The sequence below is a fragment of the Xiphophorus maculatus genome, chromosome 24 (genome assembly GCF_002775205.1).
Source record: "Xiphophorus maculatus strain JP 163 A chromosome 24, X_maculatus-5.0-male, whole genome shotgun sequence".
Lineage (NCBI taxonomy): Eukaryota > Metazoa > Chordata > Actinopteri > Cyprinodontiformes > Poeciliidae > Xiphophorus > Xiphophorus maculatus.
This window is the reverse complement of record NC_036466.1, coordinates 3,195,284-3,222,996: the sequence shown is the minus strand read 5'-3', so window position 1 is coordinate 3,222,996 and position 27,713 is coordinate 3,195,284.

The following is a 27,713-nucleotide window of genomic DNA, read 5'->3' as shown; positions in this document are numbered from 1 at the left end:
GAGCGGGTTAACGGCGCTCAGCTATTTAGATTTACTGTGAGATGAACAGTGGTGGTAGGGGAAGGGGGGGGCGCATGGTGTCGCCATGGAGATGAGCAGTAATGGCAGCGGTGTGTGTTCAAGGAGAGAGTGGCTAATTGTCTCCAGAGAAGAGTTCATTTTCTGACTGCAGGTTGATCTCCAACAGTGGGATCAGGAAGATGTAAAATATTCAGCTACATAAATGTGACACATCAATATCACATAACACGTCGACTCTGGCTGTAGATGAATCAGCCTACTTGATTCAGCTGCTGTCGGGTGTGCTTTTTTTTTTCCTTCCACAAAACCTTCCATGAACACGCATGGATGCAACAGCCTGTAAGCCACTAGCCTAATGCGTCACCTCCAAACCCTTGAATTGACTTTCCATCAATATTGTCTCAAAGTGACTGCTATCCCTGATGCTCTTTTCCACTTTTTTCCTTCCACTAAACTTTCTGGAATGATGACTGGCTCCAGATTCGCTAGTAAGCGCCAAGCTATGAGCACCATTTCCCAATGACACGTTTTCCTTCCACCGAACTTTCCACATGCTCAGATGCAGCATTCTGATTACAAGGCAGTGTTTATCCCGGCTTCTTCTAACACATTTTTTCCCCCCTCCACTCAACCTTTAAACCTCATTCTGCATTTTTTTTTAGCAGAAGACTCTGGAGAGAATTAAGAAAAATAAAAAAAATCTAATCTGCTTTCAGGAGAATTTTTCAGGTTGTTTCAGGTAAGTTTTATTCAAGCTTATCTTTTCTCGTGACGCTGTATGTGTGAGTTATGAAATGCAGATGAGTTGAAAACAGTTTCTCATTTGAAATGTTAGAGTTTGGATATCAGGATTTGGAGAAACGGTTCTTTGCTTTTGCTACTTTCTATTGTTAAATTTGTAGAGGTTTATGATAAAATTGTGACTTTGTTAGTTAGTAAACAGATTTATTGTTGCTTTATTTTAGTGCTTTTGTCGTTCTTGTTGCATTGTTTTCTATCTATTATCATTGTGTTATCACAATATTTTTTGTCACTTTTTATTAATCAAGCTCTTTTTGTCTCTCTATAAATACCAAATATTAGTTCTTTTTTTATCATTTATTTCTACAAGAATCCCATTTTTAGTACAATCCGCATGTATTCGGTCATTTCGTTTGGTAATCCCCGGGCCTTATTGAAAACAAAAGCCTCGTCGCATCATCTCCCATCCATCAAATCTGATTAACTCAAAAAAATTTGAGTTAATTTTTTTTTCTCTCGCTGCTTCGACGTCCACAAACAGAAGAAGTTCTGAAATCAGCAGAAACAAAAGGGGCCGCCCTCGCCCCTTTGTTTCGTTCGGAGATGATTATATTATCTTATCACGCCTGGAAGACTTGATGTGAGCCTAACGATTTCTACCAGCGCCCAATCTGCCGACGCTTAGCGGGATCTGGCTCCATTTCTCCCCCCCTCCGCATCTTTCTGCTGACTCGCCGCGCTCCGAGGACGGTAAGTAAATCTAATATAAAGCAGTTATTGATTTGCAGATCCTTAATCACTCTGATTCGGCCCAGTTTTCACTGACCCCCCACTGCAGCTATGAGTTCCCAGGGGGCAGTGCTCAGCGTCGGGATGGGAAGATACTTGGAGGCAAATGCAATTTTTTTTTTTCTGCAACTCCAAACAGATTTAAAAATCCCATCATCAATCATCTCATCACAAATATTTATACATGTGCAGATCAATAGTCTGCTGTTCTCCTCGCCTCGTTGGTGCGCTGCTAGAGCTCCATGCGCCGGTGAGCTGAGGTCGGTGCGTTCGCTCTGTGTCTTGTAGAGTTTGACCGAAAGGGAGAGTTTTGTTGACACACTTCCTGCCTGCAAAGGTTTGTTTTTACAAATTTGCGGATTCGGCCTCGGGCTTCAGGAATCGGTGGCAGAAATGCTTAAATGCACATGAGCCTTGAGCTCCCGAGTTTTTGTCAGGTTGGCTTAGTGGAAAACTTCTTGTAAACAGGACGTGGAAACGTGCGGCGCAGAAACAGAAAAGTTAGCTCCGTTTTTTTCCAACTTCCAGAGGGGAGGGTTTCTGTGATTCGCAAACTTTAAAAAACCCCTTCAGCAACTTTTCTTCACTTTCGACCTGGAATAAAAAAAAAAATGCTTACCAAGAAATCTAGGATGAATAATTTCCAGTACAGTCAGAACACAGGAGATGTTTTTTTATAAACCTGGATTCCAAATCTCTGCTGAATTTTTTAAGTTTCTCAAGAATTTCATCAAATGGATCCCGGAGTCAAAACATATCACAGCCTTAATGCCAGATGTAAAAAAGTGACATTTCTGAGAGCATAGTATGGAGGATAAAAGCAAACACATGAAATAAATTACAATAAAAAACAAATCTACTATTATAAGCATTTTAATAGTCACTTTTCTCTCACTTAGCTACATTTTTAAGCTAACTTTAGCTGCTTTTTGGATCAACCTATCCACCTTATAGGTTTATAGGATGGTGGTATTTGTAATTTTTTGTCATTTTTTCAAAATGGTCAACATTTGTTTTAATATTAAGCTGCGTTAAGCTAGCAGCTAGCTTAATACATTTAGCTATAAAGCTAGCTGTATTTTCGAGGTATTTGGCTAAGCTAAATTTCTTTCTTTTTTATGCTTTGATGATCATTTACTTATGGACATGTGAAAATGTTCTCACATGATTATTTGTTGCGATATTTGCAGTTATAATTAGACCAGGTTTGGGTGATTCTCTGAATTTGTAACATTTTGGGTCTTGGGTTACTAAAAATATACCACAAAAATTGTGTTTTTGAACACTGCATCTATTGAAGGACTTGAACCTCTAAGAAAATATGTCTCCCCACCTTATGCATGAAATCCCAAACATTAATACGAATTTCTTTGTCACTTAGGTCGCTTTAAATTCAACTCAATAATGGGACAATTTGATTCCCCTATGAGTATAACTCTATAACATAATTAAACTAATTCTTCCACTTCCTTTGAGATCACCTGTCCCTTGGTTAAAATAACTAACTGTAAATATATATTTTTTGATTGTGAATCATAATTAGACTGATAAGTAAAATTTGGCAACTTGATGTAAAAGCGCTTTTCATAAATCATGAAAATACACTTTAAAATAAATATTAAATCACGCTTTTTTAATATTTTTGAGTCATTCTTTAAACTTTGCAAATTGCCCAAAAAATATTAGTTGAATATATGCTTTTATTATATATATATACTATTATATATATATATATATATATATATATATATATATATATATATATATATATATATATATATATATAATCATAACAATGTATCGCGTAACCATGGTGAACACACTGGCTGGCTTAACAACAGTCCAACAATCAACCCTGTAACAAAACCACCGTTTCTGTAATGGGGGTTGAAGATTTTCACTAAAAGTAGCCCTAAGTCCACATCAGTCAACATATATTATGTCTTTGAAACATAATATATGTTTCAAAGACAATTCTTTACTTTTTCCCAAACAACAATAAATATAATTTACGTGCCTAGCGGTGTTGAAAGGTTGAGCTTGACGATGACGATGTTTGGGTAAAAAATAATCAAATATAGGCAAGAAACGCTCCTAACACTTAAATCTCTTTACAGTGTGAGCGGGAAAAGACTTAAGTGATGTCACTTCCAGGGTGCTGATGAAATTGGACTGAACCATTATTTATAAAACGGAGGGATTGGTATGTTATGGGGTTTAACAAAACTGGAGGGGCATGATTTAAAAGTGCTATTTTATAAATAATTCATGTATTTTTCTCATATTTCTTTTATTTAGGGTAAAGTATACCTAGAAATGTTTATGAATAGAAATAACTTGCAGTTACTGGCTATTTTTATTTGTTTTATATTCAGTGAAAACTTAACACCGGCCAGTGGGGACATGCTCATTTGGCTGACCTCTACACTTCAACAGCCCATCAAATTGTTCAAAGCATAATTTCTAAAAATATATTTGCATGTTATATTACCAAGGCACATGGATATTTCCATTTCTTGATTTTTCTCAAAAAATGTGGTTTGCATTACATGAAAATCTTTGAGATCAACCCGTGAGACACAAAATGCACCAAATTCAGAGAATGACCCGTTTAACTCGTGACTTCAGCCAGTTAAACATCCAGAAAAAGGAGCAACAACAAAACTCTCCTGGAAATCGCCAGATTATTTTCAGACTGGAAGACAATGATGATGAATGTTTTAATTCAAATTAAAACAAACCCGGTATGCCCTGTTTATTAGCTCATTTTACTTTATCAACACAAAAGGAGGAAAATCCGTGCTCTACATTTTGTCAGTGCTGCAGCCGTACTGGCTAGCAGTGGAGTTAGCGAGCTAAAGACGCTACCAGATGTAAGCATGGTATGTTTCTTTAGGACTGCCTCCTGGTTTATGACAAATGAAAGTCCAGCCATGATTATAGTTCCTCATTTTAGATGTAATAGTTGATATTCACGTTTTAATTTATATACCCTAGCAAAAAAAAAATTTAAAGCAATAGAAGTACCCATATAGAAATTGCTTCTCTGGAAGTAATCTTGAACTGTGGACTAAAAGTGAGTTAGCTGGTGTTAGCTAGCACACAATTTTTGCTTGGAGCAAAATGAAGAAATGCAATGTCTTATTTCTCTTGAGTTTTTCTTTTCTGTAATCAAGCAGCTCTTGTATTAGACAGAATGAAGTTGTATATTATGAAAAATAATCATATGTCTGGCACCTCAACTGAAATTGAATGATTTTATTGCAACAGATTTCAAATGGAATTAGGAATTAACCTTTTAGGAATTAAAATAGGCATATTTTGTTTATTATATTGATTAAGACACATGAACCACACAAGAAAAAAGAACTTTTTTTCCAAGGAGCGTTTCAAGAGTGAGACGGTGTCATTTTACCAGAGTTAAGTCAGAGGGGTAACGTTCTGAAGAGGAAGGTAAACCTCCAATACTTTTAGTCCTAATCTGGCTGGCTTATTCGGAGGAGTTGGGCAATAATCCAAAGCGCACCAGCAAGTAAAGCTCTGAAGGGTCAAAAATCCAAAACTGACAGTTTTCCACTTGCCTAGTCAAAGTTTTGCCTCAGTATTCCTGATGGTTGAAAACAGCCCAGCGTGGTTGACTTAAAATAATCCTGTAAAGAAGAGAGGGTCTAAGTTTTCCACAGTGACCTAGAAGAATTATCACCAGTTCGTGGCTCCATTGCCTTCAGCCAACCAGTTGATTAAGGGGGTTGATTATTTCCCTGATGGTTATGAAGAGATTATTTTTTATCTTTTCTCATCATTTTTTGCCTTTTTCTCTATTCAGGTTATGCTTGTCTGATATTCAGATATTATTGACGACGATCACTGGCGTTTCGTAAATAATCCATCTCTGCGGTCTTTCATAGAAACCTGTCTTCTCTGAGTCTAATCAGAGATTGAGATCTGATTTCTCTGACCTCCACAGACCGTAGCCTGGTGTCGGTGTGTGTTCTCCGTGATGTATTCTGTGTGGACGGAGTGACGCATGTACCCGACACGGAATCAGGAACCGAACGTGTCGCTGAGTAAACAACGCTAATTAAGAGAGACAGACGGATTGCCTCTTTGACCCCTGTCCCCTATCCTTGTTTGTTTGTTTTTATTCTTCATGCTAATTATATTTAATCCCTTTTCTGTCGCTGTGGACTCTGACCAGCGCCGGGCGTCTGCCGCAGCCAATCAGATGCAGCCATGATGCTTTCAGGAGGGAAGCAGGGCGATGGACTGGAGAACCGGGCTCAGATTGTGGATGTTTGTGTGAGTGTGTGTGTGTAGGGGCAGTGGAGCATCACGTTGGGTGGGGCCCCTGGCTGCCATTGTCTTGCAGTGCAGAAGTTAGCAGCGGGCCCCTCGGCCCCCCAATTGTTCTGCAGCCACTGAGGGAGAATGGAGCTGTCCACGTGCTAACACTTCCACACGCGAAGGTTCCTTCCATACACACACACACACACACACACACTTTTCATGTCCTATCTGTGACATGGGGAGTGGGTTCATTAATGGCTAATTAAAACAGGACTATTAATGAACGGCCAGCAGCAGACACCATACACCAACTTAGAGAGGATGAATTAACACATCCATAATGTGTCATAGAGTTGCAGCCTCTATGGGTGGGTGTGTGTGTGTGTGTGTGTGCGTGTGTGTGTGTGCGTGTGTGTGTGTGTGTGTGCAGCAGCTGCTTCCCGTCCAGAATGAATATATTACGCCCACAACTACAAAACCGCAACGCAACATTTCAACATGTTTTACTGTGACGGGAAGTGATGCGTCACAATAAGAGGTCACTCCAAAGAACGAACACAACACTCCATCCCCACGGCGATGCATGGCGGTGGCAGCATCCTGCTGTGGGGGTAGACCTGCCTTTAGCAGGTAGAAGGAAGATGGTGGACAGATAGATCGAGCCAAAGGTCAAGTCAAAGCAGAGAGTTAAAATATGGTTTATGATCACAGACACATTTATTAAAATTTTCTTCAGCAAATCCTGCAAAAACTGAAACATTCAGTGTGGGGTGGTGATGTAAAATCGGCACAATAAATGTGTTAGATAATGGATGGATGGTTGCAGCAATGGCTTTTGGCAATAAATGTCATAACGAGTGAAGGTGTGTGCAGATAATTTGTATAATGAATCAAGCGCAGAAATGACTTTCAAACTCCTGGGCAGGGAGGCGTAAAATTCATATCACGATATCTATTGGTAACGATAAATATCACGATATGTTCTTGCGTAAAACTTAGAAAAGAAACAAAAGAAAATCATCTTAACTGAGTGGAATGTATATATTTGTATGTGTTAAATCTTTTTTTACTTTGTTCTTGTGGATGTTATTTGTATGTAATGTTTGCAAATTTAGTTTTATGTTACAGTCTATCGTTGTCTAAACAATGAACACAAGTGATTAACTATTATGACCAAATACACTAAAACAAACGATAAAGAAATGATCAGAACGGAAAACAACATAACACAAAATCCAAATGTGAACTCAAACCATGAATGGACATCCATATATAATATATTGAAATATGCTACTTTTCTAATTATACAAGATTTTTTGCCAATGAGCCTTTTTACAACAACAAAAGATTCATCCAAATACTTTATGGTCCTCTCTCTTTGTGCTCAGAATATGATCTTTATGTCCAATATTTATGAATTCTGAGGATGTTTTAAAACAATCCTTGATTCACTCAGCCTGGAGGGTCAGAGTGCTGCATGGAGAGCTAGGTGGTCATGATGGGTCACCGCCGGCAACCAGGGGTCGCCAGAAGGCATTAAGCAGGAAAAGGAATTACACACAGCTACCCGTGGGTTTGTCCCCGTGGCTCACAGGGGTCAGCTGGGGTCAACCATGCTGCCCACTGAGCCCCGTCACCAGAGCTGGACACTAGCCAGTTACATTTACTCAATTACATTTACTTATGTAACTTTTTTTGATTTAAAAAACCCCCCAACTTTTTACTACATTGTACTTTTTATTTTTACTTGAATAATTTCATTATGAAGTATCTCTGCTCTTACTTGAGCCACATTTCTGGATTCTCTTCCCACTGGCTGAAAAACAAACTTATTTTAACCAAAGGCTCAGCAGACAGACACACACTGGCAGTTTTTGTTAAGGTTTTGTACGTTTTTTTTTTAAAGAAACTGATTTGGAAAAAATCTAGAAAATGCCTGATTTTGTTATTCTGGTCTTTACAGTACCAAAATTTCCACTTGACTTTATAATTTGGTCCTTCTGATGATGTAATTTTTAAATATTAAGTTATTGATAATCTGATCAGTTACGCCGTACTTGAGTAGACTTTTTACCAAATACTTTTTTTTTTTGTAATTCTTACTTGAGTCACATTTTTCTCTACTGCACCCACCTCTGCCCATCACCTGGTCGTAGTTCAGTTTGTTCTGGCTGTGCGTTTGCTGGTAATGAGAGAGAAGAGCGCCGGCTTTCTGCCTGATTGTTTGTTAAGCAGAAATGCGAATGTGGGAGCTGGGAGTGGGAGAGCTGGCTCCTTCCTCTGTGGTGGAAATGAGGTTTCCAGTTGAAAGAGTGAAGCTCCTGACTGCGCCGCTCGCGGAGGCTGGCAGGAGGCGGCGCTTCCCGCGAGCGGAGCTGTCGTGTCGCGGCGTTCAAGAGCAGCTCCTGCGCCCCTTTGTGAGTTTTCGACGGGAGAGAGAAAGAGTTAGCTTTTTTTTTTTGTCGGGGCTCAGCAGATTTAGAGGGCACGCGGGGCGGCTGAGAAACCCTGCTGCCGACTGGATCCAGCTCTCTGTTTGTGCTCTGACAGGGAGTTTCTCTGCTGGAAACGCAGGCTGCCACTTTTGCACAAAAACAGGAGAAGTGATGCAGGAGGGGGAGGTGGCACTCTGAGGTCAGGGATGGGAGACAAGGTGGAAAACAAGGGGAGGTGTAAAGAGTTGCTGGAAACATGAGGGGAAGCTGTATAACCATTAGCCAGCAAGGCGATCGGCATCAGGAGGTGTTGGAGGCGATTTGGCTGCCTTCACGGCCCATAAACCTCCATCCGCTAAACCAAAGGAAGGGCATTTCCTGTCCTGGGGGTCTAGAGAGGGAAAGATGTAGAAAACTTGGATAAATACCAAATTAAAACCTTCTTAAATCACAAGCAAATTAACCGGAATACGTTAAGAGAGCAGCTATTTTTGATAACAGTGGTGATCAACAGCGGTCTGGTTTGACCGATTAGTCAACCTCTCAAACCGGTTGATGATCTACCAAACATCCAGCAAATCAACTAGAGGAACAATTAGTTCATTTTTGTTGAAGCAGATCAGATCAATAACCGGCCTACACACTAACCAATGAACCGATCAACCTGTAAGCCAACCAGCCACGCCTGAATCAGCTCCATAACCAATCAACATGAAGCCCCATTAACCAAGTGACAACAAGGCAGACATAAACCAACTAACCATTCAATTAATCAATAAACCAATCAAACAACCGATCAACCGACAGACAGGAGAACCTTAAAGTTTATGGCCTCAGAGACATTGTCCAGTTATTCAGTCTAATTAATAATAGTTGCTAAATTGTTGGTCTTGTTGATTTCTTGACTAGTTAGATGATTTGATTGGCTAGTTGGCTGGATAGCTGTTTGGTGCACTGCCTGATTGGTTAGTTAATTGAGACGACTAGTTCATTGGTTAGATCTTTATTTGTTAATTGACTAGTTTATTAGTTGGATGGTGGATTAGTTTTCTGATTGGTTGGTGAGCTGGTTGCTGGTCATTTTGTCTTTACTGATTGCTTAACTGTAATTAAATTAAAGGAAATCAATAGAAATATTTTCTACTGTCCCATATCGGGGACATTCAGGAGCCCCGTCTCGCCTAGTTTAGACAAGTGGGGAAACTTCCAAGGCACATCCTGCTGTTCAGATACCAAGGCTTGGTTATTCATTAATAAAACATTTCCTAAAGTCATTCTGTCTTATCACAAAACTTAATTTACTTCTTTATATCTCTAACCTTGGAAAATCTGGAAAAATACACATTGAAGAAGCCATATTACATAAATGTAACAGGGCGTTTTGTCAAATCATAACTTATATAATCAATAAATAATAAGAACTTTAGGGTTCACGATTCTGTATTTATTTAATTGACTAATGTTGCCAAAATACGTGGATTTTGCTGCTTTTAAACCATCCAGCATGTTGGGAAATCTTTAAAGCTCTCGCTCCATAAAAACTGGCTGCTTTGCTCAAAACCTTCTTATAATTACGTTTTGTTTTAATCAGTTAATACTGACTTCATTTGTTTTCTTGTGGCTAACGCAAAGCATTTCAATGACGACTCTTTTCATGGCGACAACAAACTGGATTCCAGAAGATGCTAACAGATTAATGTGACTTCCTGTGGATCAGAGACGAGGCTGATAGGTTGGTGAGGTTCTGTTCCTGGCTGCTAATTGGCCAGGCTCTGTTGGTGAGGCTCCGCCCCTCGGTATTAGCTGACTGGCTGCTCTTCGGAGGTCAGAGGTCACGCTGTGCACCTCTGCTCTCGTCAGTAATCTCCCCTCCCTCGCCGTGCGGCCTGTCCTTCATATTAAATCACACTCGACACACCTGGAGCACCGCGGCAACCTCATCCATATTTTATTCCTGCGCCGCTTTTTTTTTTTTTTTTTTTTTTTTTTTTTAATACTGCAGTAATTTCTTTTTTCTCTTTTCTTTTAAAGGGACGGCAAACTGATATATTTATTAAGTGACCCGCGCCGTGGAAGTGTTGGGTGAGGGGAGAAATAATCAGGTTTGTTCAGGAAATAAAATGGGAAGGAGATGTGACAAGTTTATGAAGTAAGCAGAACGGTCCTTCATTACTACCCTAAGACCCCTTGGGCGCTTTGGGTTGCGGAGCTCGGCGACTGCTGCTGCCGCCGAGTGAGTTGTCAGGGAGAATCTTTCCTCCGCTTTAACTCCAGCCCTTAAAGGCCTATTATTTTTGAAGAGGCCCGCCGCCGAACCTGGTTTACTGTCATAACTCAGGAAGAGGAGGCTCTTTCCTTCCCGATGGCAGGAGGGAAATGTTTATGCAGGAGCTAAATAATTCAATGGAGTGCTTTAGCAAGCAGGGGCCACGCTGTCACTCACCTGTACTTGGGCTTTTTTTTCTTTTTGTTTTTGGTTGCTTCTCTACTTAACCAGCAGCGAGGATGAGTGCAGTTTGCCCTTTTTTAAGCACAATTTAGCAGAATGAAGCCCTTTAAACATTTGTGGAGAGGCAGGGTTAAGTGGGGGAAAAACGGGAAAAAAAAAAAAAAACCACTCGTGTGGCACGTATTTGGCGCAAAAGGTTGCTCAATTATCGTCTGCTCACTTCGTCTCACCTGGAGTACTGTCACCGTTTTTATGCAATCAAATCTAGATATCTGGTCTCGCCGCTTTACATATTTCAGCCATGATGTCTGTTTACTGGTAAAATCTTCGACAACCTTAACACGCGAGAGATTTTCACTCTCAAAAAGGTCATGCGGATACGTGAGTCGTCCACATCGTCGGGGTTTTTTACCCCGACATTCCTTCTTCTATCGCTGGAGATTTTCTTTCCATTCTACCCACAACTGCCCTTTTCTGTCCCTTTCCTGAGTCCCCAATTAATTTCCTTCCGCTTCCTTGTGCATCTCTATGGGGGAATAGTATCAAGTCAAAAATCCATACTGATTCATTAAAGATTGTCTCTTTACTTTTTTCAGTTTATCACAGAGACACTTAGAAACGGAAAACGTTCTATGCCGTTTAATGTTAGTTTCTGTTTGTTCTACAACTCAGTTACTCTTTACAAACGTGTAAAAAAAAAACGCCTTATGGAGTAGATGGATCTTATAATATCAGCTGAGTTCAGATTTCACATCCTGAAACCTCCAGCACCCTGACTCCTCTGTGCCATGGTGTCCATCAGGGTTGTGTGCTCAGTCTGTCCATCTTTATTCTCCATATTCAACTTTGTGGCCACATCCTTCACCATCTACTCTATTCCTGCTGCTTTGCTCGGAGCATCTAATTTTACAGGGCCCTGATTTGACTTTTTGTCACGCTCAAGCTAAATTTAAGATCGTTTAAGACGGTTTCTAAACTTTAAGCCTGCAGAAAATTCTTGATTCAGCCACTGGACCTGCTGCTGGATGAATTTCCTGCTGCATTAACAGGGCAAGTTGTTAAAGTTCTCACTTTGTTAGTCGATTGGTTCATTTGCGTCTTGCTTGATTGGCTGTTTAACTAGTTTGCTGGATGCTGTATTAGACAGATGAATGGTTGGTTGATTGATCAACTAATCAAGCAGGTTGGTTGGCCATTTGATAAAATGGTTTGGTTAATTAGTTGACTCCAGCGGTTAAATGAAAAGGTTTGTTGGTTGATAGGTTTTGTTCATTGCTCGTCGGTTGAACGTCTCAGTAGTTGATAAATGTTGATACATCTGGACGGATGTTTGAATGGATGGATAATTAATTGGTTAATTAGTCTCAACGGTTAGTTGGTTGGTTGGTTGACTGGTTTATCAATTCTGTTGTCATGGAGTTCATCTTTCAGATATGAATGTGGCTGATAGAATATGAACTCTTTCAAACCACTGATACTTTTATCATTTTACCTAATGGTTGCCCTGGAGACGATGTAGATTAAGTGGAATATAAATGTAAACGGGTATTGGTGGCAATGAGAGAGTTAATCTTCTACTTCTTCTTTTGGTGTTTTTTGGCAGTTAGCAAGAAAACTGAAGGTGTGCATTACTGCCACCTACTGGTATGGATGATAGATGAGAGATAGATGATCACCTGATTACTTTGGGACAATACAACCAACTTAAGTTGATGCAAATATCTCATTGTTTTTGAGTACTTAAAACATAATACTATGTCTCATAGCCTATAACAGTAACATTTTCTCTCTTTTTTTAGTGTGAGAAAGATTCTGATGCGAATTATTACTTTTTTAAAAGTGGCATTTATAAGTGTCTAAATTGACTGGACTGAACCTGAACAAGGCAGGTTTCTGTGGCGGCGCTGTCTGAGTGTCGAACCAGAAACCTACGCCTGTATTTGGTGGATGTGATGGGAAGGTAAACCTTTCCTTTCTTCATCATGCTGTATTTAACGTTGAGTACATCTAGCTGTGTTGTATCTCCGAGTGCAGATGACGTCGGTTGCATTAAACTATTGGAAGGTGATCTTCTCTGCCCTATAAACTCAACCTGCTCTAACTCGGCCCCGGACAACTCTTGGCCTTCCATGGTGAATACAGTTATATATTTTTGTTCTCTCACTCGTGCGGACTGTCGGAAACCAGCCACAGGCTGCTGCTCCGCTGACCCACAGCCTCTAGCTCCACCCTCTCACACCACAAGCCCTGACCCGGACTGAAGGGATCATACAGCCAATCACCCAGTAGTGATGCGGGCCGGTTCCCTGCTGCAGAGCAAAATATTTAACTTGATGGCTCCATCAGCGGGCGAATGTGGAGGAAAGTGTGATTTTTTATATATATATTTTTCTACCCAAGAAGAAAATCAAAGAATATATTTGGAATGAAGACACATGTACAAAATGAAATAATCCGAAGCTTTTATCCTCTAATATGAAATTATTTACGTTAAATATGAAAGAGATTCTCGTTTTTATCTGCATTTTTTTTATATCTTGTGCATTTTCTGCCTCGGTTTTTAGGAAATCTAATCTGCTCCACCTGCTAGATTCTGTATCAGTTCAAATGTTTGACAAGCTTTCAATAAGGAGGCAGGAGGTTCTGCCGATTGTTCCCACAGCGTGTCATTTAAGGTAAACAAGTGAATACATGTAGAAATTAGATTAGAATTAGCATCCTGTTCAGAAGTTTGCTTTGGGATGAAGCTGGATCTGCTCTTGTTGTTTTTCATTTCCCATGCAGACCTGGAGTTTGACACGTGTGTAAAAGAAATCCTCCATAACTGCAGCTGACGGCCGAGCTGTCAGTGACGGAGTGTCGGGACCAACCCGGAGCTGGGCTGGATCTGCTCTGCCACCGTCCTCAATCAGCTGCCATTGATTAATTGGATTAACCCAAAATGATCCTAATGGCTGATCAATTTCCATTAGACATCCTTAAACACATCTTAATGAGATTGGAGGAGAGTCAACAGTTGTGTGTTGAATCTCATTTGCAACCCTGCGACTTTCTCGCCTTTACGTTGATTGAAGCCCTCATGCCTGTAGATGGCATGTAGGGGCTGTGAGAGCAGAGATGAGCCATCCAAACCAGCCTGGCTCTGTGTGAATAAAGTTATCAACCCCCAACAACTGGCAGTTGTCTGTCAAGACTTTGACTAGGTCTCCTCTGAACCTAAGGTCATGTGACCAAGGTGTGGTCCAAAGGTGACAGAACCCTCTCAGCAGTGGCCTGCAGACTCTGGAGCTCTCTGCCCTTTAGGTTTATTGGTAAAAAGAACAACCACTCAGGATTCTTCACACCTTAGAGTTGCTGCTACGGCATGCTAAATGTGGAAAAAGTGTAACGGGAAGTACTATTTTCCCTGTATGTGCTTCTTTAACATCATTTCTACTCGTTTTCCTTCTTTACCACGAAGCAGAGATCCCAGGAAGTACCCAGTTACCCCCCCCTCTCCTCTTTCCTCCCTTGTTTTGTCTGCTGCCGTCTCCTTGCCAGCTCCTCTGAGATCCCACTGTTGTTGTTCTAAACAAGCAGCAGGGGGTTGTGGGTAGAGGCCTGCACTCATGCTGGGGGTGTGAGTCACCGAAAGAAGGGAGGACGTGTCTCTCTTCCTTCCTTTCTTTTTCTCCTTGTGAACTCGGGGTCACCCCCTCAGCGGAGGAGACTCTGCAGGTCAGCTGACTCGCGCCGACGTAGGAAATATGCAAACAAGTTCTGCTAATGCGCATCGTTTCGTTTGCACATTGCACCGGCGCGTTAGTGCAGGAACACTGGAACGTGGCAGACCCATCCAGCGGAGAACCATAAAGCACAATAAAAGCAAACCTGCACATAAATCTGAAACCCCTGGAAGCAGCCGAGCGTAGGAGACCCTTTGCTCTCCGGAGAACAAAATCATATGGCATAACCCATAAACATGTAAACAAACACCCACGCAGGCAGCATTATAAATAGCGACACACTGAATGCATATGTTCACATGTGCCGAAAGTGTGTTTTGAATACACTCTGGACGTCTGCCAGCGACTAGAAATCATAAGTTTTATTGGCGAGGAAAGATGTGTGGTGATGGTAGCAGCAGGCAGGTAGCATGAAGAGGGGGTTGAAGGGGGGAGGGACTGCTGTAGGTATTCACAACTCGTGGATTGAGATATATGGCTGTATCAAAGCTTTCTGTGTACAAGCCAAGAGGAAATGCACAGCGGATCCCCCGTTGTATGCAGCTGTACGGTCCACATCTCTGGCGGAATACTTAGCCCAGGGATTATGGGGCCTCCTGCATTTGCATAACTCCATTAAGACATCTTAGGCTCCTTTTCTGTCTCTATCTGGCGCACTCACGCAGAGACACCTGTGTAGGGAGAAGCCATAAAGATGCTCCCCCCGTGAAAAGGCGAATTACATTTTCCTTTTCACATTTGTGGAAGACGTAATCCACGGCGGAGCGCCGAAAGCATGGCGTTGAGGCAAAGTGGTGAAGAAATGAACATCCACTGTGGAGCTTCCAGGTTCACGTCCGACTGAAGTTCAAGATGAACTGGAGAATGTCGGACTTTGTTTTTATTTCAAGTCGTGGCTGTTTTTAACCCTGTTCGGTCGTCTTCATTTAGATCAATCTGAGTGCTTGTGGTCCAGGAGACATGCTTGCATCTTAAACTGTGTAGAGCTAGCGTTTTAACGGCGTATGATGGGTGAACAGTATTTCAGTGCAGCTGCTAGATGAACTCTCTGGTTCTAGAATGGATGAGCTATAATTAGCTTGACAGCATCAACGCCTCCCTGGGTCAGCCTCGTTTTCTTCCTCTAAGACAATAAGATCAGTCGTCCTGGGCTCTCCGGCTATAGATAGGCCGACTGTGTGTGGTGCTAAGGAGAGCGATGACCCAGAGGTCGCTTCCCTTTTCTAGTGTCTTTATACCACCGGCCCCCGCAGTGTCCCCCTCCTCCCTGCCACTCTCTCTTCCCCTTTCCCTCTTTCTCTTCTTCAGTGGCGTGAATCATGAAAGCGAACCCTGTGAAGTCGATGGGCCTTTTTCCTCTGTGGCGCCGTTTTCTTTTTCTCTCTCTCTCTCGCAGAGAGAAACGGAGAGATGAGGTATTGATTTGAGAGCCTCTGGGAGGAGAACAATAGGTCCCTCACTGAAGCCACTCTGTAGCACAAACACCTTCCCTGAAGCCTCTCAGCGCCAGAGCAGGACCTGGGAGGAAGAGAAAAAGCAGTTCTGCTCTCTGTTGCTCCGTCTTCCTCCACTTGCAGCTGCTTGTTGATAGCCTGCAGCGGTGGGATGAAGAAGAGGAGGCCAGACCTTAGCGCTTGTCGGGTCCCTGCAGATCAGCTAGCTGGATAGGCCAGAACCCAAAACCCTGGGCCAAACGCACAGGAGAACCTCTGAGTACCAACACCCGGGAGGTCAGGGGTTCAAATCTGCCTGAAGGTTTTGAACCCCACTCTGAACTTTCTGGGCATGTAAAGCCAACCTGCTCCACCCTGCCCTCTCCCCTCTCCGCCACCCACCTACCCACCCACCCACATGCAGCTTGAAGACGGTCCCAGGTCGATGGCTTGCCAGCGCATTGGATAACAGCTTCCAGATTGGACTGATTGATGACCGCAGAAGGTCTACAATGATGTCATTGCCAAAACTGCATGAGATCATTAACAGAAGACAGCAGAAAACGCCTCATCCATCTTGTTAGTTTATGAGCCTGTTGTCCGGGGAAGGCACCGGACATAAAGAGACAAAATAATTATGAGCTGTCTCAGTCCAGAAGGGGAAACGGCAATTCATTTTCTTCTTTTGGTGTTTATAATCACTCTAAGCATAAAATTGTTCAAAAACTAAACAATACAAAGGCTATTATTCATCTGCATCATTAATTCTGAGAATAAAAAACATTTTTCATGGTTGTGTACAATTCACGTAAATGATGTGTTATGCAGTAATCTTCATGATAAACAAACCGATGCTACCTCAAGAGACCTCGGCTCCTCTAATCCTCTCCGCCGGGCTGAGGTCACGGCGGCCATCTTTACCATCTCTCCTACACACACCCGGGCCAGCCCAGACACGGAGCGGGGCCACCGGGCCCGGCCCCGACTCGCGCTGATCATTTCATTATGCGGCGCGGCCAAAAGATGCGAGAGGCCGCCGAGCGAGTTGCCCTCGAATATTTAAACATATCGATTTGCTTTTGAAGAGATCCTGATGAATCCAAAGATCAGGGTTGAATTTTATGTTTTATTGACTGAATATTTATTTCCAGAAAAGTTTAGCTTCATCATAGCACTGATAAACAGCTACACATATTAAGGAAGGATTCGGAACCTCCAGACTGTCTTCAACAAAGTTCCTGGTCTTTACCTCTGGTTGTGTTGTTTGCTTGAAGGTGATGGATGACCTGCAGCAATTCATATCACAGAGGCTCCTTTGTATGTTGTCGACAATGCGCTGGACAGGAAATGAGAAAGGTTCTTCACCGACGGCAAGCTGCAAACAAAAATATGACATCCAACTTTTCAGTGCTTTCTCTCGCTTTGACGCGTTGGTCATTCCTGTAGGACAGAAGATGGATGTTTCATAAGAAGACATGAAGCTGTGACCACTGAGGCATTCAGCCATTGATGCTGCAATGAGTCTTAACACTTTGCCTTTGTCCGACTTTTTATATTTAATAATTTGGTAAAGCAGTTTGACTTTACTGCAAGACGAAACCGTTCCATATTGGTAAAGCCATACTGTGGTTAGGGTTAGCTATCAAGCACCTCTTTGAACTTGACAGCAAAGGAAACGTGTAAGAAAATGGAAAAATTATACAAGTAGATGATGGAAGGAGAGGTTTCATCCCTAAAAAAACAAAGTTCTCCATCTAGTCATCCTTTGTATTGAGCTTCTTCAAGATGGACGACAGAGGAATCAGGTCCTGACTGTAAACCCCAACATGTCTGGAAGCTGTACAGTTGTTAAGGATTTTGTTTCTGGACGGATGTTTGTGTGCATATAAATGAAGATGAATGCAAATTTTCCATTTTGTTGATTGACTGCCTTTTGTTATTTTTAGTTTCTTCTGTCCTTTTTAAGTGTGTCAGAATGAAATTTTAAGACAATGTTCCGTGCAAACTGACAATAAAGTAATTATTTGTTCCTGTTTCTCCCCAGAGACTCTCTCTCCCTCTGGGAGATTCCAAGGGTGTTGAGAAGCCAGACCTTCTAAAAAAACCTCCAACAGGATCCAGATCAGATACCCAAACCACCTTCATGTGCTTCTGCTGAGGTAGACAGGCAGTAACTCTACTCTAACCACCAGAAAGCTTTGAAAACTACTGACCAAGATGACTTTGAGAGATTACAAGAAAACCCAGGAGCAAAATGCAAAGAAATGACGGGATTACTCGAGGTTTTGGCATGACCAAATAATATTTGTTGGTTTAATTCTAATTCCTTTCCATGCTCTAACAGGAAACCAAGAGGCTATTGAAGGGACCCTGTGGGTGATTTTCCACTCTGTGAAGAATTAATATACCCACTAGAACCCAACCTCACTTTGCTTTCTCTCCTTCTCTGTCACCGGCCTTTCTTTCTCTTCATTGCCACTCGCTTGAGGCTACATCCCAGCGCAAGGCACGAGGGGAATTCTAAACGTTCAGGATGAGTTGTTTGTCTTACTTTGGGGAGTCAGCGGCAGCTGGAGACAAGAAGAAAGGGTGTCTGAAAACGGAAAGCTTCTCTCCTGCCTCCCGTCATGCAAAGCCCAGAGTGGGTGGTAGAGTTGCGGGGGTGGGGGATTCGGTGGGGCAACGGTGAGGCAGAGACGGGGCTGTTGGGCTATTAATTTCCACTATGCAGCATCATGCAGCTGGTGGCTCCAAAGCGTGGTTTGGCGGTAATGAAAATGGTCCAAGTGGAGGATTAATGGCTCGTAAAGACGGAGCGTTTAGACGAGACGACCGCCTCAATCCGGACAGCGGTGACTAATCGCAATGGATGCACGCATTAGCACACGTGTAGCCACCGAGCTACACCTTCCCGTGTTATGTCACCCCTCGCTTTCTGCGGCTCGGTGTCTCATCTTGGTGTGAATTGTGTCTAGGTCAGAGGTCAAGGCGTGCTGAGAATCATCTTGATTTATACCCCCTGAGCTCAGCTATGGCCATGCAGCATGTTGGGGCCAAATGGGGTGAGGTTCCCCCTAGCTTTGCCCCCCCACCCTCTTTTTTCTCTCCCACTAACAGGCCCACCGCATCATCAAGCCGGACAAATGGGCTTTCCGCCGGCCAGCCATTTTTCCTTCTCTGAGGCTGAAGGTACATCATATATCTCTAAAACCGCCCAATAAGGCGGTGGGGAACAGGTTTTTAAAAGAAATCAATTCAGATGCTTTACAGCGGGCGCGTGTGTGTTTGGGGTTGACGTTGTGGCAGACGTGGCTTCAGCTGTCATGGCTTCAGCGCCGGGGGAGTAAATGGCAACACAGGCCATAAAACACACGATTTCCACCAAGACAGGCAGCCAGCCCTGTTTAAACCATTAGCCTGACATGTAGACACACACTATAAAGATCTGATGGGGGTCCAGAGCTGCAGTTTGACACACTGACGCTGATATGGAGGTTTTTATCACATCAGCTGAGGTGTCAATTACTAACAGGTCTCCTCCTTTTGTGGCAACCAACATTAACACGAAACATTAAGAAGAACATTTTGGTTATTCTGCCCATAAATGTGTAAAGAGAGGTGAATCTCTGACTAACTCTTTTAGAAGATTTGTGTTTTTATTTAGAAATATGTGTAAATTATGTAAATTGTGCACAAAAGCTATTTTAATCTTTAATTTTGTAGTAAAATGTCTGTCACTAGCTTCTAAATGTTTGGCGCACCCAAAGGGGGCTTGAGGGGTAGAATGCCCACCTCTACCTCCTTTAGCTTTGGGAATGAGGCACAGCATAAAACATGGACTTTATACTCAAAAGACTCATAGGCAGGCATTACAATGCTTGATGGCATTATGCACCATCATCACCAACATACCTTGTTGTTTGGAGTCTTTGCTTATGTTACGTCTTTATATGGATTTGTTATTTTCATTATTTTCCTTTGTCCAAGTTTATTCCCTCTGTTCAGTTATTCCTATTTTGATTTTATTAGCCTTACTCAGCTTAGTCTGCTCTTAACTTAGACTATGTCTATTATTGATTAATGTCTTGTGTTTAGTTAGTTATTTCAGTTAGATTCATTTTCCTAGTCTTCCTGTTTGTCCTCTCTCGCCCCCTTGTGTCATTCTCTCTCTCTCTCCCTCAGTCTGCCTCTCTGGTCTCCTCTCTCAGCTGCAGCCTGTTACCAATCAGCCACCGTTTCTCCATCTACAAATCAGACTCTAGTATTTCAGCTCCTTGTCGTCGGTCAGTCACTGCCAGATTCCACTGTTTGTCAACCTCTTGCTCTCCTGTGATCTGGCCGCTGTATTTTTAGTTATTGGTTTTTTGTAACCATTGTTATGTTGAACTTGCCATCATCTGACTGTAGTCATTAGATTTATTGGATAATTAATTTTTGCATAGGGCCTGCATGGTTTGGATGGTCTATTTGTTCCCGTCATTCTTTGTCTGACAGTGAAATTTGTTTGATCTGAGTCTGAAGAGGTTGAATCGTAGATTTGCACATTGTAGTTTAGTTTTCTTGATTTGGTAGGACAAGCAGCATGTCCGAACGCCAAAGTATTAAAAAGTTGAGAGGTGAACATTTTCAAAGTAGCGAGAGTGACCTATAATGGAAAATACAATTCAGCAGCTCTTGTGGGTTTCGGTGACGTGTTGTTTGCATTCGGGGCAAGGAGCCACAGAGAAGCACATCAGAATGTGAGTCTTGGCCTGAGAATGGACTGTGGTCTGTCGTCTGAAACTAGAGACCTTATTCAGTCCTCCAAGCTAAACATGGACTAACACGACATTTTGTTGAAGAGACCAGTCCAACAAAAAGCAAAGCAAAAATGTTTCCGCAGGGTAACTGGACAGGAAGGAAGGGAAGACATTTAAAATGACCAGGATTAGACCAGTAAGGTCACAAGCCCTTGTCCAGTTAAATGCAAATCTGAAAGGACTGAGTGTAAGAGCCAAGATGGTTCCTGGCGCCTCAGCCTTTTTGGATCACAGTGTGAGGCTGGGTCAGTATAGACCTAAGAAAATCCTAATACTTAAAAAAAGAACCAAAATGACAGGATATACTCCTGATGTCTTGTGAATACTGTCAAGCTGCTTAGTAGCTGCTGGACAAAGTAATATAATATAGTAATTGGTTTGCAAGTGGATAATTTAAATATAGAAGTGTAAAACAAAAAGTTTGCTTTGTTTTGGTGAGCATGCAGCCATGTTGGATTTGGAGTTGGTGACTGGTGGAAAGACTGGTTACGTTTCTTCTTCTGTTAATTGTTAATAATTATAAAACTAAGTGTCATGGCTGAGGTGTGTGTCTTAACTCACAAACATACAAAGTGTGAATTTTGGAGACTTAAACACAAATTGCAGATGGCCCACATTTGCTCAGATTTGCTCTTAAAACACAAATTATACTTTGGCTACAAAAACAAAGACTGACACGTACAATTCGCTAATCTCCCATTAAAACGAGTCCTGATCAAATGCTCTTGCGTGAAATGATTGGTCCAGTTCAAGCTGTCGTTGCGGGATCCAATGATGGCGCGGAAATCTATTCTCCAAAGGATCCACACCTCCACCTCAGGCTCTCGTCGTCTGCTCTGTGACTACATCCATCGCCTGCTGGCGTCGGCGCGCCCGCTGCTTTCTTTTGCCGCCAGTCCCATCAGGCGCACGCGCGAGCGTCTGTGTGCCGTCGGCGTGGAGGATGAGAGCACGTGTGTCTGATTTATCATGCCCCCCCACTACCTGCTCCTCCCGTGAACCGGACCGGCTGCCGGCGTGACCGCCCATGCACAGATGTGTCTGAGGACTGGGCTGAGGTGCGAGTTCTCCTGTCAGCTCCCTGACGGCATGACATGAAAATCTATTTGTTTTCATGTTTTAAAGGAGACCGTTTGTGGTGGCGGTGGTGGGATCATAAACCCTATCCAGAGCTCATCTTTTGCAGTAAATTGGAAGGCCCCTGACGGCTCCTGCAGCCGCTTCTTCCCTTTGTCGACTTGGCCTTGCACCTGGCCCATCTGCTGAAGCCTGTCATCCATTTTACCCATCTCTTCTTCAGAGGAGCCCACCCTGCAGGAGGGAGTGTGTGTGGAGGGGGGGTGAGGGTCAAGGTGTTCAGGCTGCACTCTTAAACTCCTCGGCTTCACTTTGAGGCTTGTCCTGCTGGTTTAAAGGTGAAAGCGAGCAGAAGCGGGGAGGCGGGGATGTTTCTGAGCTAATATGGGGGAGAACAAGGCGGTGGGTGTGAGGCTGAGTCAGCACCGGAGTATGGATTCCCATCCCTTCAAAGCTTCCTTTGCCTTCACCAGAGTCGGAGCCCGTCTTGGACAAATGAACTTCCCGGTTCGCAAATCTAATTCCTCCTCTTTTTCAGGGGAAAACCCATCGAGGGGCATTAGATTTGTCTCCAGCAGCCGTGGCTCTAAAGGAATCACCCTGTTTTATAAATAAATGATAAAATTGTGTCTTGCTGCCGTGTCGCGGAAAGCAATCCTCCCTCTGCGTTTCCTGGGAAACCGCTGAAATTCCCACGCACATTTTATTCGTGCAGAAACAACAACCACAGGTGTGTGAACGCGGGGAGCGGCTGAGCCCAGACCCGTTGACTTGTCACCCCCCCCCACGCCTCCCTGCAGCTCCTATAGCCTGAGATGGATAAGGCCTCGCTGGCTGATAACGCAGCCCGAGTGGAGCTGGCTAATTACTGCAGCAGTGGGTAGGGCTATTCATTTCCAGTGTAAAACAACCCAGATAACGCAGCTCTTTTTCTTTTTCTCTTTTCGCTGTTGTACAGTATCACAGGGGCCGGTGATTGAATTAACCAGCGTTCCCCTGGTGACTGAGAGGCGGTAATTACTGCGTAATTTAAGATTACATTATTAACCGTCTGACTTTATTAGAATGTAACTTCACCTCTGCAGTTAGTTACATCCTTATCGCTGAAAAAGAGAAAGATGATTAAGGGGGAAAGAGGAAATTGCCGCAATTGTCCGTGTGTAACTGGGAGTGTGTCGGGCTTATTAGCGGCGGGACGGAGCCACAGGAGGATTTCACGCCTGTGTTGTGACAAGGAAACGCAGAGCGGCTCCTGGCCTGTTTTCTCTGCCGGGGCTTATTTAATGTCAGGAAAGAGGAGAAATATCTCTGGGCCACTTACCTTAACTTGTGTTTATATCAGGCTGTCGACATGAAAAGGCCAGTGAGTTCACAGAGCACACCGTCTCCACTTGGAAGGCTTTAATCTCGAACCACTAAACACTCTGCTCTCTGATTTCAGTCAGCCCTAGAGTCTGGACTTTGGCTAGGCCGTTGCAAATCTCAGTCCTTCTCTTCTTTAGCCGTTGGGACAATGTCTACGGTCGTCGTCCTGGTAACGATCCGTTTTGGGTCAAACCTCTGACTCTAGGTAAGGTAAGGTCATTTTATTTATGTAGCACATTTGTAGCAACAAGTCGGTTCAAAGTGCCAATAGAAAGACAAAAAGGTAAAAGTATGAAACTAAATATTGGTTCCCCATGTTAATAAGAACAAGTAGACCAAAATTTATTAAGATTCTCTGGATGTTAAGTTTGCTTGATTCTATTAGTAAGCATACAGTATAAAGCTAAATGTTGGTTCTCCATGTTTGATTCTTGTTCTGGGTTGCAGGCGTTTCTCCAGGTCTCGCTCCGATATTAAAAGGATAAAGCTAAATGTTGGTCTAAAGTAATAAGAACTCCACGTTCTTCTTCATGGCTACAATTAGTAAGTATAAAATTAAATGTTGGTTCCATTTGTTCTGGGTTGCTGAGTAGATGGTGCTTTCTAAGTAGAATCATTTTACAACCCAGCGCTGGCCAACCGTCCCACAGCATGATGTTGCCACCACCGGTTGGTCCGTTAGCTCAATCCAAATCCCTGCAGTCACCTTCCATCTGCTCCCGTCAAGGTCGAGCCAGATTGGAAAGCGTGGGCCAAATTCAACATGGCGACCAGAGTTTTTCCTTTGCGTCTGTGCTGAACGTTTATCCGACCAAACATCCAGCGGGGCGGCGAAGAAATGCAGAATGTGAGGTGAGGATTCGGTTTTAGCAGCTCATTCTCATTCTCATGGTGTGGGCTGACCTCCGTGGTCCTGTCAAAAATAATAAACCACTCTAATTATCTCAGAAAGTCAGGCTTATTACAGGCGGCAGTGGAGTTTTAGCCCTTCCTTCATGCTAACGGTTTGTCCCCCGGGAGTGACTGGTAGTTACTGGACTAAACTCTAATCCTGTCTTCATCTGCTCCAAGGTAAACAAGCTGCTGCTGATTCTGATATATCATCTAATTGGAGGCTTGTGTTAGGTGTATATACATTATGAAACTACGTAAACATGCTACTTTTCCCATTGAAACTCAAGGAATGTGTGTTTTTGCATCCCACATCTTTTAAAGGCAAAATTAATGCAGAAAAAAGTATAAAATCCAATGTTTCCTAGGTTTGGGAAAATGAAACCTTATTTAAAAAATATATATGTGCTGACACTGTCTTTTTTGTTACGTCGTAATTATTTTTGTACCATTTTTCTCCTTCCCTTGAAAAATTGCCTGATAATTTATGAAGTGTGGGGGGGAAAAAAAGTACATTTTGTTGAGGTTGTAGACGGCAAAGTAAAATCAGGATTAACTGTATCAAAGAAACTCTTACAGCATAAAAAAGTTTGACTGAGCTGAGCTGCCGAACCTCAATAGTAGACGTGTTTTAATGAAAAATCGAAACCAAGTATGTAAAAACAGAGAATCAAGCAGATTTTAAACACATGCAAGAATTATGCCCTCATTGTTGTGTTCACCGGTCAAAGGACCAGAGAAGGTGCAGGAATCATACATTTAAACGAGAAATTTGCAACTGGCATGCATAAAAAATCCGATTTTAAAGTTAAAAGAGCAGAATGGAAAGTGATGTTTTGGCCCTGATCTTTAAGATATACGCTCTGACTCACAGTTTCGCAAGAATTAGCCAGTTTCAAGGTAAAAGGTTAAGAATCAAAGGAAATTCGACGTCTTGACTCTCTGTCAGAGTTGTCAAACGGCTGCTGGTGAGAGCTGCGTTCCCACATTCGCCGATCAGCTTTTATTTGCAAATGTTGCCTTTGAGGGGAGGGAGAGCATCTCAAATTCTGACCTGGAAATACATTAAGCCGCTCCCAAACGTACGGAGAACGTCTCCGCTTGCCCTCACACGCTACAGGAACGGAGCTGCTCGGCGGCGCACACACAGAGCGGCGCAGCCAGAGAGAAAACGCAGCGTTGTGTAAAAAGAAACAAAAGTTGACCCGAAGCTGAAGCAAGATTAACCCCCCGATCGCTGGATTCACGCACAAATCCTCTCAGGGTGCAAAATCACGGGCCAGGCCGCGGATAATGATTACACATCCCTTCATTAGCATCATATCACTTCTATGGATTAGACTGAACAATAGCAGCCGTTGTTGGAGCGCCTACCAAAGCATCTGGCACATGAGGGGCTGAAGACGATCCTCGCTGGTGGGGCACAAGTCACCGAGGTGTCAGACGAAGGCAGGACGCAACCGCAGAGAGAGGCAGTCGGTCCAGTGACGAAAGGCTCTTTGCTTTGACAGAAAATGGCAAATATAAGGCGCAACGTTTCAGACATCCGTTCTCCAGCCGAGGAGGAAGTCGAGCATCAGAACAGAAATGGAGGGCAGCAGCTGAAGAGGTCAAGTTGTGTCGATAGCCCCCATTGCAGTTCTGCCTGTGTAAATCGAAGAAGAAATCACTACAGAGGTGAAAGAGAGGCAAAGAAAACGCACCATGTTCGCTGGGGAAGAGGGAAAGGAGTTCGGTAAAGATTGGGATGATGATGAGGCAAAAAGAGGAGAAGAGAACACACCAACAACACACACCTGATTACTTCAGTCCCCGACTGCTGCTTCTCTCTTCCAGGAGGAAAGAGTCTCTGTGGAAACTGGAACCTTCACTATGAAGCATATTAATCATGTTTCTGCCTCTAATCAGTTCAGAAATACTTTATTCATCCAGGGAAATGAAGTAACACTCGACAAGCGGCATATTTCCGACTGATTTCACCCCACATTTTACTCAGGATAGGCCTGTGGTCTGTCACCATTGATGCTAGTACTCTTGACATTTAAGACAAAAACACATAACAAAAGACCTTAAAGAAAGAACTAACCTATTATTGAGCGAACAAGTAAACGTGTCTTTGCAGTTATGAAAAGACACTGGAAATAACTGTCGTCTGGCAAGGAGAGAAGGAAACTTTGGTTCCAGTTTGCTCCAAAATTTGGCAAAGCAGTAACGACATTGTGTGGAGAAAAAAAAGTGAATTGTTAATTAAACGGCTGCTGGAACAAGTCTCTGCACTAATGAGGTTAAACAGCAACAGGTCAGCATGACTGACTGACGAGGAAGAAAAGTTTCAAGAAATCTGAGAATCTGCTAATCAACAGTTACAAAACCAGAGAATGTGGCAAATTTCTCTGCACAACTTTAGGATAATTACGGCAGAATTAGCCGCTGCTGATTATCCCGGATGCTAAATGGTGGTGGTAGAGTGTTGTTCGCAAAGCGCTCCGGTGTTGAGTCGTGTGATTTTTGACGTTCTCCTACATGTGGAGTGAGAACCGGGATCAGAGTTAGTTTAGAGCCAGAATCATCTTTTAACCTGGAGCTTTTTGTAAAGATGTCGGCCCTAAGCCAAGAAACGCCAACAGTGATTTGTAAACATTACCTCATCCCTGTCATGCAGCGGGGACCTCGGCCCCCTCCTGCTGGGCCCCATGTCTGTGGGAACTGAAGCCCACTCCACTGGCAGGAACAAAGGGCAGCCCTCGGCCCCTGCCCCAGCCACTGCTGCCCCAGCCCACCTCACAACAAAAGGGGCCATGGGGCCTTCATTCCCAGGCAACGATATAAATGGTGGCCCCCCGACTCCAGAGGATGGAGCGGGGTCTGAAACCGAACGGGGTTTGAAGGGAAGAAAAATGGCAAAGGAGTCATGAAAGAGCTTCCCTCCATCGCCCCCCCAACTCCAAGAGGTCCTTTTGTTGGACAGGGCTGAGGGGACATGGGGGTGTGGGGGCTGAGGGGACCGCAGCCAGAGGAGACAAAGGACAGGTCGGAGGGAGTCACAGGGGTCAAAACTGCCACACACCCCTTTCACACATCCACTGAGTCCCTATCAAACCGATACCCCATCGTCACCCCGCCGGGCCGACCAGGATGCCTTCCCTCTCAGCCCCACACATCTGGTGCAAGAGTGAGTCCCAGAAATATTTCGGCTGACGGAGAAAAAACCTGCATGAAGGAATCCACATGTGGAAGGTGTTGCTAGAATGTGGTTCTGACAGAATGAAGCTGAAAGTCTATTTAGCACCTAAACGTCTCTCAGTAACTCTACCTCAGTGTGGTAACTCATCTGGCGTTAATAATACTTTGATACTGACTCAAAATCTACAGTTTGGGTTATTTGTGTCCTCAACTGCTTGAAAGAACTTTTAATTTTGTAACGGATCAATTTTAAGCCAGTAGGCGTTTTGTTGTAGAAAACATTCCACTGAGTTAGTTTTTCGCCAGATGAAGCATGACACTCAGCTTTAGTTCAGACTTTTATCTCAGCAGAATGTTTCCTACAAGTCTTGGGGCATTTTTGAGACAGGATTCAGGCTTGTTTTTATTTTGTTCAGTTGGCTCCTTGGAGTAATCTTGGTAGGACGGCCACTTCATGGGATGGTCTTCTGCGGTTCTTTATTTTCTGGATTTGTGGGTAATGACTCTGACTGATAGAC